We start from the raw sequence: 12,318 nt of genomic DNA, 5'->3' as shown, positions 1-12,318 counted from the left end.
GATGCCACCAGTTAGATAAAATACGGAACGGAATAAACGTTTTGTTTTCGAGGTGATAGTTTCCGGATTAGTCAAAGGTATATGGTTTAGAGAGAAATAGTCGACGCGTTATAATTCCTGTAATAACTTGCGGCTGAATTTGAAAGGGGTTCCTTCATTATTTTACCGTTCATGTCTTCCACAGAGAATGTCTTGATCTACTTCAAATAAGGTCTATGTTTCGTGCAGGCTTAAACCGCCTCGACGTTTTGATACCTGTGTAAATCTCACTAGGATAAGGTAACGTTTGTCAACATATTTTCATAAATCCACTCTACATTTTTTTTTTATCTTCGCTTATATTTAGCCAATATTGATCACAGTTACCTTGTCCTATGGATATCTACACAGTTATAAAATTGGCACGGTGATGTAAGCCTACACGAAACACAGACCTTATTTTAAGTGAATCTAAAAAATATCCTATGGAATAAATGAAGGAACCGCTTTTCAGATTTTGCTAGGTGTCATGGGAATTATGACTCGCACTTTGGTTGTCAATTCTTACCATGCCCATTATTAAAATAGGATTTCCTGCATATAGAAATTAAAGTTTTTGTTTTCAACATTCATCACAGGTAACTTAAACTCTATTTCTATTCAAACAGTTGAGAGTATTTGTCTCCTAAGCAGACTCTTCAGTATCATTGTCACTTCAGAGCTGTGTGTGTGTGTGTATTTGTATTATATTAAGTTAAAATAAAAGTGTTCATTGTTCATTCAGTATTGTTGCAATTGTCATTATTACAAAAATGTGTGTGTGTGTATGATATATATATACACTGCTCAAAAAAATAAAGGGAACACTTAAACAACACAATGTAACTCCAAGTCAATCACACTTCTGTGAAATCAAACTGTCCACTTAGGAAGCAACACTGATTGACAATAAATTTCACATGCTCTTGTGCAAATGGAATAGACAAAAGGTGGAAATTATAGGCAATTAGCAAGACACCCCCAATAAAGGAGTGGTTCTGCAGGTGGTGACCACAGACCACTTCTCAGTTCCTATGCTTCCTGGCTGATGTTTTGGTCACTTTTGAATGCTGCCGGTGCTTTCACTCTAGTGGTAGCATGAGACGGAGTCTACAACCCACACAAATGGCTCAGGTAGTGCAGCTCATCCAGGATGGTACATCTAAAGGCGAGCTGTGGCAAGAAGGTCTGTCAGCGTAGTGTCCAGAGCATGGAGGCGCTACCAGGAGACAGGCCAGTACATCAGGAGACGTGGAGGAGGCCGTAGGAGGGCAACAACCCAGCAGAAGGACCGCTACCTCCGCCTTTGTGCAAGGAGGAGTGCACTGCCAGAGCCCTGCAAAATGACCTCCAGCAGGCCACAAATGTGCATGTGTCTGCTCAAACGTCAGAAACAGACTCCATGAGGGTGGTATGAGGCCCGCGACGTCCACAGGTGGGGTTGTGCTTACAGCCCAACACGTGCAGGACGTTGGCATTTGCCAGAGAACACCAAGATTGGCAAATTCCGACTGGCGCCTGTGCTCTTCACAGATGAAAGCAGGTTCACACTGAGCACATGAGCACATGTGAAGACTGACACATGGAATCGCCGTGGAGAACGGTAGTCTCGCCTGCACCAACCATCCCCATGACCGGTTTGGCGTGGGTCAGTCATGGTGTGGGTGGCATTTCTTTGGGGCCGCACAGCCCTCCATGGCTCGCCAAGGTAGCCTGACTGCCATTAGTACCGAGATGAGATCCTCAGACCCCTTGTGAGACCATATGCTAGTGCGGTTGGCCCTGGGTTCCTCCTAATGACAGAGATGCTAGACCTCATGTGGCTGGAGTGTGTCAGCAGTTCCTGCAAGAGGAAGGCATTGATGCTATGGACTGGCCTCCCCGTTCCCCAGACCTGAATCCAATTGAGCACATCTGGGACATCATGTCTCGCTCCATCCACCAACGCCACGTTGCACCACAGACTGTCCAGGAGTTGATGTGCTCAAATGCTTTAGTCCAGGTCTGGGAGGAGATCCCTCAGGAGACCATCCGCCACCTCATCAGGAGCATGCCCAGGCGTTGTAGGGAGGTCATACAGGCACGTGGAGGCCACACACACTACTGGACCCTCATTTTGACTTGTTTTAAGGACATTACATCAAAGTTGGATCAGCCTGTAGTGTGGTTTTCCACTTTAAATTTTGAGTGTGACTCCAAATCCAGACCTCCATGGGTTGATAAATTTGATTTCCATTGATAATTTTTGTGTGATTTTGTTGTCAGCACATTCAACTATGTAAAGAAAAAAGTATTTAATAAGAATATTTAATTCATTCAGATCTAGGATGTGTTATTTTAGTATTCCCTTTATTTTTTTGAGCAGTGTATATTATTATATATTTTTTTAAATCGGCCGATTAATCGGTATCGGCTTTTTTTGTCCTCCAATAATCGGTATCGGTATCGGCATTGAAAAAATCATAATCGGTCGATCTCTAATGTAAATAGTCAGTTTATCGGTTATTTTTCGTATATATTTTAATCTCACTTTCCGCCTACGATCTAAATATACTTTCCTGCAACCCGCCTCACCCAATGTGGTACGGATCTGCTATTTTTTGACGTTATAACTGGAACTTCAATCAGAAGCTAGCCAGCTAACTAGCTACTAGCTAGTAGTCACTGTTAGCCACGGCTAGCGGTCTTCACCTTTAGCCCGGACACCAGCCAGCTTTAGCTCGGTCAATACCTGCCAGTCTGCACAGCGCGATTTCAACCCAGAGCATATCGGACTGCTTTTCTCCACCACATCACCGGATTCCTGCCGCAAGCTCTGGGCCATTACACCGGATCATCGCAGCTAGCTAGCTACAACCAAGTGGCTACTGCTGGCTACTGCTGGCCACCACGACTGGTCTGCCGATGCAATCGTCCGATGTGGTTTCAACAGGCTTTTCTGTTGCGATGTCGCCGAACACCCATCTGCTAGCACCGGCACGCTAGCTTTATGAACGCCGTGCCTCCTGCTCGCCTAGCATAGTAGCGACTACCGAACGGCTCCCGGACTCACCTATTGCTGCTCATTGGACCCTATGGTCTCTTCGCTACACATGCCTCTCTCTAATGTCAATATGCCTTGTCTTCTGCTGTTTTGGATAGTTATTGTTTTATTTCACTGTAGAGCCCCTAGTCCAGCTCAACATGCCTTAGATAGCTCTTTTGTCACATACCCCACAAATGGGGAGACCTCACCTAGCTTAGCTGGTGTCTCTAGAGATGCAAACTCTCTCATAGTCACTCAATGCCTAGGTTTACCCCCACTGTACTCACATCCTACCATATCCTTGTTTGTACATTATGCCCTGAATTTATTCTACCACGCCCAGAAATCTGCCCCTTTTATTCTCTGTTCCCAACGCACTAGACAACCAGTTCTCATAGCCTTTAGCCGTACCCTTATCCTACTCCTCCTCTGTTCCTCTGATGATGTAGAGGTTAACCCAGGCCCTGTAGCCCCCAGCATCACACCTATTCCCCAGGCGCTCTCATTTGTTGACTTCTGTAGCCGTAAAAGCCTTGGTCTCATGCATGTTAATATCAGAAGCCTCCTCCCTAAATTTGTCTTATTCACTGCTTTCGCACACTCCACCAACACTGATGTACTAGCCGTGTCTGAATCCTGGCTTAGGAAGGCCCCAAAAAAAAATTCCATCCCCAACTCCAACATTTTCCGTCAAGAAACTGCCAAAGGGGGCGGAGTTGCAATCTACTGCAGAGATAGCCTGCAGTGTTCTGTCATGCTATCCAGGTCTGTGCCCAAACAATTCAAGCTTCTACTTTTAAAAATCCACCTTTCCAGAAATAAGTCTCTCACTGTTGCCGCTTGTTAAAGATCCCCCTCAGCCCCCAGCTGTGCTCTGGACACCATATGTGAATTGATTACCCCCCATCTATCTTGTACACACCCCATCTGTAAATAGGACATACTGTTATTTTTGTTGTTGTTGCTCTTTTGCACCCCAGTATCTCTACTTGCACATCATCATCTGCACATCTATCACTCCAGTGTTAATGCTAAATTGTAATTATTTCGCCACTATGGTCTATTTATTGCCTTACTACATTTGCACACACTGTATATAGATTTTTCTATTATTATGTATGTTTGTTTATCCCATGAGTAACTCTGTGTTGTTGTTTTTGTCGCACTGCTTTGCTTTATCTTGGCCAGGTCGCAGTTGTAAATGAGAACTTGTTCTCAACTGGCCTACCTGGTTAAATAAAGGTTAAAAAAATATATATATCAATTGCGCACGGGGCGACACTTCAGGCTGAGGAGTGAGTTTCACAGATCCCATCTGCTACACTAATACAACTCTTCAAGATCCAGCTAGGTTACTCATCAAAATAGTGTGGTTTGGTGATCCATGCTTATGGGATGAGAAACATACCTGAGACCTGAAGACGTGTTAGTTTGACATGTGTTAGTTTGTGTTTATTTAAAAATATATATATTTTACCTTTATTTAACTAGGCAAGTCAGTTAAGAACACATTCTTATTTACAATGACAGCCTGTTAGTTTCAAGTCTCTGGCAAGCCTAGGTATTGGTTATGTGACTTGAATGGGTCTCTTCGAGGAGGAGGAGGTCAAAGGGGGGGTGAAGTGTAACAGGTGGTTTGGGGACCATGCTTGTGTGATGAGTAACTCCTCAAGAGACCTGAAAGTTACATTGTACTGAGTGCTGAAGCGGGTAGCGCGCAAAAATAGTCTGTCCTCAGTTGCAACACTCACTACCGAATTCCAAACTGCCTCTGGAAGCAACGTCAGCACAGGAACTGTTCATCTGGAGCTTCAAGAAATGGGTTTCCAAGGCCGAGCAGCCAGGCTGGAGTGGTGTAAAGCTCGCCGCCATTGAACTCTGGAGCAGTGGAAATGTGTTCTCTTTTGTGATGAATCACGCTTCACCATCTGGCAGTCCAGTGGACAAATCTGGGTTTGGCGGATTCCAGGAGAACGCTACCTGGCCCAACGCTACCTGCCCCTAGTGCTGACTGTGAAGTTTGGTAGAGGAAGAATAATGGTATGTGGCTGTTTTTCATAGTTCGGGCTAGGCCCCTTAGTTCCAGTGAAGGGAAATCTTACAGTATACAATGACATTCTAGATGATTATATGCTTCCAACTTTGTGGCAACAGTTTGGGGAAGGCCCTTTCCTGCTTCAGCATGATAATGCCCCTGTGCACAAAGCGAGGTCCATACAGAAATGGTTTGTCGAGATCGGTGTGTAAAAACTTGACTGGCCTACACAGAGCCCTGCCCTCAACCCCAACGAACACCTTTGGGATGAATTGGAAGGCCGACTGCGAGCCAGAAGAGTGGAAGCTGTTATAGCAGCAAAGGGGGGACCAACTCCATATGAATGCCCATGATTTTGGAATTAGATGTTTGACGAGCAGGTGTCCACGTACTTTTGGTCATGTAGTGCATTTCTGACCACTAATATCCCTGGAGCCTGAAATTAGCCTATTAGATGTTGGTGTAAGTGGGCTAACACAGTCTTTTGACATGCAGGAGACCCGGTTCGAATCCAGTCAGTCACAAGAGCAAGATGAATTAGAAAGTGGAAAAGTTATCCTTCGAAGGGCTATGACATGGCTATTCAACTATATTGTTATTGGGGCCAAATTGCGTTTTTTTTCGCACTCCCTTCTAACGAGTCCTTTGAGCATCATAGAGGGGAACAGAATGCACAACCGTGTTCCAGAGAGTCTTAGCTTTCAGGAATTGGAAGCTCATACCCCAAACAAATAATATCTCATAGCCCAAACGGTTCAAACGCTAGAGCCAAAATCATAGGAAGAAAATGTATTCAAAATGCCACATTGGCTTCAGAAATCTGTTTAACACAAAGATTCTATCTGTTCTCTTCTACCATTCCTTGCTGGCAAAGTACCAGGATGTTATCTCTGGTTTTGAATCTGAATGTAGAGAACTGAATTTGAAGACTGAATCCGAACGCATTTAAAAAGTTGAATGTTTGAAACTTTGGTAAACTTGAAATTATAGTTTATAAACTTGACACTAGGGCAATGAATGCAATATTTACCATATTGAAACTGAATATATAAATATAGAATTTTAATATTCAATTAAATTGAATTTTAAAACTGAATGCAATAGTAATTCAATCAGTTTAAAATCATGAAATACAGGTTCAATTTATGAATTCAATGACTCAATTTGTCCATTACAAACTCAAAGATAATGAATTCAATATATAAATACCATATTAAAAAATAATGAAATCAAATACAGTTTCTGTTGGCACTGAATTCACTCCATATTTTAAATGGAACTGAAATCTCTCCATATTTTAACTGGAACCGGTATTACCCTTGATGAATGACTTACTTTTGGTCTGCTCCACTGTGTAACTGGGGGAGGGCCTCCAGAGCCTGCTTGAAGTTGGCGCTGAAACAAGATACACACAGTTGACACCACACCACACGACACACACCAACATTCTACTACACAAAGGAGGAAACATACCATCACACAAAAACAGATTAAACTAGCTGGTGTGCTGCTTTCGCTTCCTTTTCAATATACAGTACCCCCAGGTAATGTAGACTAGAGAATGGCTGGTAGAAGGTGTGGGTAAGATTAATGTGACTTAGAGGAATGACAGTGAGAGTACTGCGTAGTTTCTGTAACATATGCACGTGTATACAGTAGTATGCACAGTGTGTGTGAAGTGTATGTGTGCGTGTGGTACATAGGTGTGTAGTGATGTAGTACAGTCTCGGGGAGTGTTTTGGGGGTCTTACTGGCTCTCAGATGACAGGTAGGAGGCTACAACATCTCTCAGAGCATTGATCTCCAAACGGGCCTGGAGAGAGTGAGAGAGAGAGTGAAATGAGGTGGAAACAGCTGCACTTCCTAACCCCCTGCCAAATGTATGACCATATAGGAGACACATATTTCCCTAGATTACACAGACCCACAAAGAATTCGAAAACAAATCCAATTTTGATAAACTCCCAAATCTATTGGGTAAAATACCACAGTGTGCCATCACAGCAGTAATATGTATGACCTGTTGCCACAAGAAAAGGGCAACCAGTGAATAACAAACCCCATTGTAAATACAACCCATATTTATGTTTTATTTATTTTACCTTTTGTACTTTAACTATTTGCACATCATTACAACACTGTATATAGACATAATATGACATCTTTATTCTTTTTGAACTTTTGTAAGTCTAATGTTTACTGTTCATTGTTTATTATCTAATTCACATACTTTGGCAATCTAAACGTATGCCATGTCAATAAACCAAAAATTCGGAGATTTCCATACCCAACTACAACATTTTCCGTCAAGATAGAACTGCCAAAGGGGGAGGAGTTGCAATCTACTGCAGAGATAGCTTGCAAAGTTCTGTCATACTTTCCAGGTCTATGCCCAAACAGTTCGAGCTTCTAATAAAAAAAATGAATCTCTCCAGAAATAAGTCTCTCACTGTTGCCGCCTGTTATAGACCCCCCTCAGCTCCCAGCTGTGCCCTGGACACCATATGTGAAATGATTGCCCCCCATCTATCTTCAGAGTTCGTTCTGTTAGGTGACCTAAACTGGGATATGCTTAACACCCCAGCCGTCCTACTATCTAAGCTAGATGCCCTCAATCTCACACAAATTATCAAGGAAACCACCAGGTACAACCCTAAATCCGTATAATACACCTCTGCTGTTTTCAATCAGGATCTCACCGATCACTGCCTCATTGCCTGTATCCGCTATGGGTCCGCAGTCAAACGACCACCCCTCATCACTGTCAAACGCTCCCTAAAACACTTCTGCGAGCAGGCCTTTCTAATCGACCTGGCCCAGGTATCCTGGAAGGATATTGACCTCATCCCGTCAGTCGAGGATGCCTGGTCGTTCTTTAAAAGTAATTTCCTCACCATCTTAAATAAGCATGCCCCTTTCAAAAAATGTAGAACTAAGAACAGATATAGCCCTTGGTTCACTCCAGACCTGACTGCCCTTGACCGGCACCAAAAAATCCTGTGGCGGACTGCAATAGCATCGAATAGTCCCCACGATATGCAACTGTTCAGGGAAGTCAGGAACCAATACACACAGTCAGTCAGGAAAGCAAAGGCTAACTTTTTCAAACCGAAATTTGCATCCTGTAGCTCTAACTCCAAAAAGTTTTGGGACACTGTAAAGTCCATGGAGAACAAGAGCACCTCCTCCCAGCTGCCCACTGCACTGAGGCTAGGCGACACGGTCACCACCGATAGATCCATGATAATCAAAAATTTCAATAAGCATTTCTCTACGGCTGGCCATGCTTTCCTCCTGGCTACCCCAACCCCGGCCAACAGCTCCGCACCCCTCGCAGCTACTTGCCTGAGCCTCCCCAGCTTCCCCTTCACCCAAATCCAGATCGCAGATGTTCTGAAAGAGCTGCAAAACCTGGACTCGTACAAATCAGCTGGGCTAGACAATCTGGACCCTCTCTTTCTAAAATTATTGTTGCAACCCCGCCATTGTTACAACCCCTATCACCAGTCTGTTCAACCTCTCTTTCATTTCGTCCGAGATCCCTAAAAATTGGATAGCTGCCGCGATCATCCCCCTCTTCAAAGGGGGTGACACTCTAGACCCAAACTGTTACAGACCTACAGTGAGGGAAAAAAGTATTTGATCCCCTGCTGATTTTGTACGTTTGCCCACAAAAATGACAAAGAAATGATCAGTCTATAATTTTAATGGTAGGTTTATTTGAACAGTGAGAGACAGAATAACAACAAAAATATCCAGAAAAACGCATGTCAAAAAATGTTATAAATTGATTTGCATTTTAATGAGGGAAATAAGTATTTGACCCCTCTCAATCAGAAAGATTTCTGGCTCCCAGGTGTCTTTCATACGGGTAACGAGCTGAGATTAGGAGCACACTCTTAAAGGAGTGCTCCTAATCTCAGTTTCTTACCTGTATAAAAGACACCTGTCCACAGAAGCAATCAATCAATCAGATTCCAAACTCTCCACCATGGCCAAGACCAAAGAGCTCTCCAAGGATGTCAGGGACAAGATTGTAGATCTACACAAGGCTGGAATGGGCTACAAGACCATTGCCAAGCAGCTTGGTGAGAAGGTGACAACAGTTGGTGCGATTATTCGCAAATGGAAGAAACACAAAAGAACTGTCAAACTCCCTTGGCCTGGGGCTCCATGCAAGATCTCACCTCGTGGAGTTGCAATGATCATGAGAATGGTGAGGAATCAGCCCAGAACTACACGGGAGGATCTTGTCAATGATCTCAAGGCAGCTGGGACCATAGTCACCAAGAAAACAATTGTAACACACTACGCCGTGAAGGACTGAAATCCTGCAGCGCCCGCAAGGTCCCCCTGCTCAAGAAAGCACATATACATGCCCGTCTGAAGTTTGCCAATGAACATCTGAATGATTCAGAGGACAACTGGGTGAACTGTTGTGGTCAGACGAGACCAAAATGGAGTTCTTTGGCATCAACTCAACTTGTCGTGTTTGGAGGAGGAGGAATGCTGCCTATGACCCCAAGAAACCATCCCCACCGTCAAACATGGAGGTGGAAACATTATGCTTTGGGGGTGTTTTTCTGCTAAGGGGACAGGACAACTTCACCGCATCAAAGGGACGATGGACGGGGCCATGTACCGTCAAATCTTGGGTGAAAACCTCCTTCCTTCAGCCAGGGTATTGAAAATGGGTCGTGGATGGGTATTCCAGCATGACAATGACCCAAAACACACGGCACAGGCAACAAAGGAGTGGCTCAAGAAAAAGCACATTAAGGTCCTGGAGTGGCCTAGCCAGTCTCCAGACCTTAATCCCATAGAAAATCTGTGGAGGGAGCTGAAGGTTCGAGTTGCCAAACGTCAGCCTCGAAACCTTAATGACTTGAAGAAGATCTGCAAAGAGGAGTGGGACAAAATCCCTCCTGAGATGTGTGCAAACCTGGTGGTCAACTACAAGAAAACAATCTGACCTCTGTGATTGCCAACAAAGGTTTTGCCACCAAGTACTAAGTCATGTTTTGCAGAGGGGTCAAATACTTATTTCCCTCATTAAAATGCAAATCAATTATAAACATTTTTGACATGCGTTTTTCTGGATTTTTTTGTTGATATTCTGTCTCTCACTGTTCAAATAAACCTACCATTAAAATTACAGACTGATCATTTCAATGTCAGTGGGCAAACGAACAAAATCAGCAGGGGATCAAATACTTTTTTCCCTCACTGTATATCCATCCTGCCCTGCCTTTCTAAAGTATTTGAAAGCCAAGTTAATAAACAGATCACTGACCATTTCGAATCTCACCGTACCTTCTCCGCTGTGCAATCCGGTTTCCGAGCTGGTCACAGGTGCACCTCAGCCACGCTCAAGGTACTAAACGATATCATAACCTCCATCGATAAAAGACAGTACTGTGCAGCCGTCTTCATCGACCTGGCCAAGGCTTTCGACTCTGTCAATCACCGTATTCTTATTGGCAGACTCAATAGCCTTGGTTTTTCTAATGACTGCCGCGCCTGGTTCACCAACTACTTTGCAGACAGAGTTCAGTGTGTCAAATCGTAGGGCCTGTTGTCCGGACCTCTGCCAGTCTTTATGGGGGTACCACAGGGTTCAATTCTCGGGCCGACTCTTTTCTCTGTATATATCAACGATGTTGCTTTTGCTGCGGGTGATTCCCTGATCCACCTCTACGCAGACAACACCATTCTGTATTCTTCTGGCCCTTCTTTGGACACTGTGTTAACTAACCTCCAGACGAGCGTCATTGCCATACAACACTCCTTCCGTGGCCTCCAACTGCTCTTAAACGCTAGCAAAACCAAATGCATGCTTTTCAACCGTTCGCTGCCCGCACCCGCCCTCCCGACTAGCATCACTACTCTGGACGGTTCTGACCTAGAATACGTGGACAACTACAAATACCTAGGTGTCTGGCTAGACTGTAAACTCACCTTCCAGACTCATATCTAGAATCGGCTTTCTATTTCACAACAAAGCCTCCTTCACTCACGCCGCCAAATTTACCCTAGTAAAACTGACTATCCTACCGATCCTTGACTTCGGCGATGTCATCTACAAAATAGCTTCCAATACTCTACTCAGCAAATTGGATGCAGTCTATCACAGTGCCATCCGTGTTGTTACCAAAGCGCCTTACACCACCCACCACTGCGACCTGTATGCTCTAGTCGGCTGGTCCTCGCTACATATTCATCGCCAGACCAACTGGCTCCAGGTCATCTACAAGTCTATGCTAGGTAAAGCTCCGCCTTATCTCAGCTCACTGGTCACGATAACAACATCCACCCATAGCACGCGCTCCAGCAGGTATATCTCACTGGTCATCCCCAAAGCCAACAACTCCTTTGGCCGCCTTTCCTTCCAGTTCTCTGCTGCCAGTGACTGGAACGAATTGCAAAAATCGCTGAAGCTGGAGACTTACATTCCCTCACTATCTTTAAACATCAGCTATCTGAGCAGCTAACCGATCGCTACAGCTGTACATAGTCCATCTGTAAATAGCCCACCCAATCTACCTACCTCATCCCCATATTGTTTTTATTTACTTTGCTGCTCTTCTGCACACCAATATCACTACTTACACACCATCATCTGCTCATCATCATCTGCTCATCTATCACTCCAGTGTTAATCTGCTAAATTGTAATTACTTTGCTACTATGGCCTATTTATTGCCATACCTCCTCATGCCATTTGCACACACTGTATATAGACTTTCTTTTTTGTCTATTGTGTTATTGACTGTACGCTTGTTTATTCCATGTAACTCTGTGTTGTTGTTTCTGTCGCACTGCTTTGCTTTATCTTGGCCAGGTCGCAGTTGTAAATGAGAACTTGTTCTCAACTAGCTTAACTGGTTCCAATGTCCAGTCTCTTGACAACAAGGTTGATGAATTCCGAGCAAGGGTAGCATTCCAGAGAGACAAAAGAGACTGTAACATTCTTTGCTTCACGGAAACATGGCTCACTCGAGACACGCTATTGGAGTCGGTACAGTCACCTGGTTTCTTCACGCATCGCGCCGACAGAAACAAGCATCTTTCTGGTAAGAAGAGGGGCGGGGGGGTATGCCTTATGATTAACGAGACGTGGTGTGATCATAACAACATACAGGAACTCAAGTCCTTCTGTTCACCTGACTTAGAATTCCTCACAATAAAATGTCGACCGCATTATCTACCAAGAGAATTCTCTTCGATTATAATCCCAGCC

General features: G+C 44.2%; 1 pseudogene; it reads right to left on the bottom strand.

Annotated features, from left to right (window-relative positions):
- Positions 1-12,318, bottom strand: part of LOC111975573 (exocyst complex component 2-like) — an 81,052-nt pseudogene that overhangs the window by 5,341 nt on the left and 63,393 nt on the right.

Source organism: Salvelinus sp. IW2-2015, linkage group LG16, assembly GCF_002910315.2.
Source record: "Salvelinus sp. IW2-2015 linkage group LG16, ASM291031v2, whole genome shotgun sequence".
Lineage (NCBI taxonomy): Eukaryota > Metazoa > Chordata > Actinopteri > Salmoniformes > Salmonidae > Salvelinus > Salvelinus sp. IW2-2015.
The sequence above is the reverse complement of the archived record's forward strand: the minus strand, read 5'-3'. Positions and strand labels throughout refer to the sequence as shown.